We start from the raw sequence: 3,592 nt of genomic DNA, 5'->3' as shown, positions 1-3,592 counted from the left end.
CCGTTGCCTCTTGCCGCTACCCCCCGCCCCCCCCCGCTGCCGGTTTGCGCGGAGCCCCCCCTTCCCGCCGTTGCCTCTTGCCGCTACCCCCGCCCCCCCCCGCTGCCGGTTTGCGCGGAGGCCCCCCTTCCCGCCGTTGCCTCTTGCCGTTACCCCCGCCCCCCCCCTCGCTGCCGGTTTGCGCGGAGGCCCCCCTTCCCGCCGTTGCCTCTTTGCCGCTACCCCCGCCCCCCCCCCCGCTGCCGGTTTTGCGCGGAGGCCCCCCTTCCCGCCGTTGCCTCTTGCCGTTACCCCCGCCCCCCCCCCCCGCTGCCGGTTTGCGCGGAGCGCCCCCGCCTGCCGTTGCCTCTCGCCGCGGCCACCACCGCCCCCTCCCACAACCCCCGGGCCCACCCGTTACCGGTTTGCGCGGAGCCCCCCCTCCCGACGTTGCCTCTTGCCGCTGCTGCCACCCCAGCTCCCCACACCCCCCGGCTCCGTTAGCGGTTTGCGCGGAGCCCCCCCTTCCCGCCGTTGCCTCTTGCCGCTACCCCCGCCCCGCCCCCCCCCCCCGCTGCCGGTTTTGCCGCGGAGCCCCCCGCCTGCCGTTGCCTCTTGCCGCGGCCGCCACCGCCCCCCCCCACACCCCCCCGGCCCCCGTTACCGGTTTGCGCGGAGCCCCCCCTCCCGACGTTTGCCTCTTGCCGCTGCTAGCCACCCCCAGCTCCCACACCCCCCGGCTCCCGTTAGCGGTTTGCGCGGAGCCCCCCCTTCCCCCCTTCGCGGGCTGCCGCTTCCCTCCCGGGCTGCCCGGGCTGCTCTCTAACCCCTGCGACCCGAGGCGGCGCTGTTAGGCGCGGCCGTGCCGGTGCCCCTTGCCGCAGCTAGCCTCTCGCCGCTGCCCCTCCCGTCCGTCGTCCCCCGTCCCAAAAAACTTGCTGCTCTCCACGCTGGGAGCCTGCACGGGGGAGGTTGCGCTCCGCTCCTCCGGCCCTAAAGCCGCCCTCGCCCGCCCCCCGGCTTTGCCGCTTGGCTCGGCTGCCCGCCCCGCCCGCTAATCCCCCCAACGCCCCCACCCCCAAAAACACCCCCAGCCCTACCGCATGCCGCTCCCCCCTCTCACCCGCTCTCGTCTGACCGCTGCCACCCCCCCCCACCCCTCCCCCCCGAAACAAACCCCCCAGCCCTACCGCATGCCGCTCCCCCTCTCTCCCTAGCCTGCCCCCCCCGCCGTCGCTTGCTGCCGCCGCCGCCGCCAGCCCGCCAGCCGGGACCAGCCCTCGGTCTGGTGGCGCCGCGTCGGAGATCCCCGGCTACCCGTCCGTTCCGTCCCCTCCCTCCCCGCCCCGCCCCGGGGGAGGGCCCGGGGCAGCGGCGGCAGGCCGGGGAGCAAAAAAAGGCGCGGGCGCCAAAAAACGTCGGGGTCCCCGGGGTGGCGGAGGGGGGCGGCGGCGGGGGGGGCGGGGGCGGCGGCGGGTAACAACGGCGCCGGGTCCAGGGCGCCGGGTCCAGCCCGTCCCGGGGCGGGGACAGGTGGTGTCGTCCGTCCCCGCCCCCCGTAACCTGCTCTGAAGCATCCGCTTCCCGCCGCGGTTCGCCCTCCACCCCCCCGCCGCACACGCAGCTGCCGCTTCCCGCCCCCGCCTCTGCCCCCCGCCCCCGGGATCAACCACCCGCCGGGTCCAGCCGGTCCCGGTCCCGGGAACCTGCTCCCGGGGCCAGCCGGAGCCACGCCCCCCTCCTCTGACGCTTCCGCTGCCCGCCTCCCCTCCCACCCCCCAAACTCACACTGGCCCTCGCCGGCCCGCCCACCCGCCTACTGCTTGCCCGCCGCCGCTGGGTGGCGTGCCGGACACTCTCGCACACAGGTACACAGACAGGGACACAGGGACACAGGCACTCAGGCACACAGGGACACAGGGACACAGGGACACAAGGACACAGGGACACCAGGCAACTCAGGCACTCAGGCACTCAGGGACACAGGGACACAGGGACACAGGCACTCAGGCACTCAGGGACACAGGGACACAGGGGACACAGGCACTCAGGCACACAGGGACACAGGTGGCGGGCCCGGAGGCCTCTCTCCACTGTGTGGCCAGGGGTCCAAGAGCCACCCCAGCCCAACCCAGAGGGTCTTTTGCACCTCTCTAGAGGCCACCCAGAGACCCCAGGCCGCAGCAGAAGCCTCCCCCGCATTGCTCTGCAGGCTTCCGACCCACCCCAGGCCGCACCAGAAGCCTCCCCCGCAAGCTCTGCAGGCTTCCGACCCACCCCAGGCCGCCAGCAGAAGCCTCCCCCGCACGCTCTGCAGGCTTCCGACCCACCCCCAGGCCGCAGCAGAAGCCTCTCCCGCACGCTCTGCAGGCTTCTCAGCCACCCCCAGGGCCGCAGCAGAAGCCTCCCCCGCACGCTCCTGCAGGCTTCTCAGCCACCCCAGGCCGCACCAGAAGCCTCCCCCGCACGCTCTGCAGGCTTCCCACCCACCCCAGGCCGCAGCAGAAGCCTCTCCCCGCACGCCCTGCAGGCTTCTCAGCCACCCCAGGCCGCAGGCAGAAGCCTCTCCGCACGCTCTGCAGGCTTCTCAGCCACCCCCAGGCCGCACCAGAAGCCTCTCCCGCACGCTCTGCAGGCTTCTCAGCCTCCCCAGGCCCGCACCAGAAGCCTCCCCCGCACGCTCTGCAGGCTTCTCAGCCACCCCAGGCCGCACCAGAAGCCTCCCCCCGCACGCTCTGCAGGCTTCTCAGCCACCCCTGGCCGCAGCAGAAGCCTCCCCCCGCACGCTCTGCAGGCTTCTCAGCCACCCCAGGCCGCAGCAGAAGGCCTCTCCCGCACGCCTCTGCAGGCTTCTCAGCCACCCCAGGCCGCACCAGAAGCCTCTCCCGCACGCTCTGCAGGCTATCTCAGCCACCCAGGCCGCACCAGAAGCCTCCCCCGCACGCTCTGCAGGCTTCTCAAGCCACCCCAGGCCCGCACCAGAAGCCTCTCCCGCACGCTCTTCAGGCTTCTCAGCCACCCCAGGCCGCACCAGAAGCCTCCCCCGCACGCTCTGCAGGCTTCTCAGCCACCCCAGGCCGCACCAGAGAAGCCTCTCCCGCCACGCTCTTCAGGCTTCTCAGCCACCCCAGGCCGCACCAGAAGCCTCCCCCGCCACGCTCTGCAGGCTTCTCAGCCACCCCAGGCCGCACCAGAAGCCTCCCCCGCACGCTCTGCAGGCTTCCCCCACCCACCCCAGGCCGCAGCAGAAGCCTCTCCCGCACGCCCTGCAGGCTTCTCAGCCACCCCCAGGCCGCAGCAGAAGCCTCTCCCGCACGCTCTGCAGGCTTCTCAGCCACCCCAGGCCGGCAGCAGAAGCCTCTCCCGCACCGCTCTGCAGGCTTCTCAGCCACCCCAGGGGCCGCAGCAGAAGCCTCTCCCGCACGCTCTGCAGGCTTCTCAGCCACCCCAGGCCGCACCAGAAGCCTCTCCCGCACGCTCTGCAGGCTTCTCAGCCACACCCAGGCCGCAGCAGAAGCCTCTCCCGCACGCTCTGCAGGCTTCTCAGCCACCCCAGGCCGCAGCAGAAGCCCTCTCCCGCACGCTCTGCAGGCTTCTCAGCCACCCCAGGCCC

Source organism: Melanerpes formicivorus, unplaced genomic scaffold, assembly GCF_026170545.1.
Source record: "Melanerpes formicivorus ecotype bairdi unplaced genomic scaffold, bMelFor1.0.p_v2 SCAF_418, whole genome shotgun sequence".
Taxonomy (NCBI): Eukaryota; Metazoa; Chordata; class Aves; order Piciformes; family Picidae; genus Melanerpes; species Melanerpes formicivorus.
The sequence above is the reverse complement of the archived record's forward strand: the minus strand, read 5'-3'. Positions refer to the sequence as shown.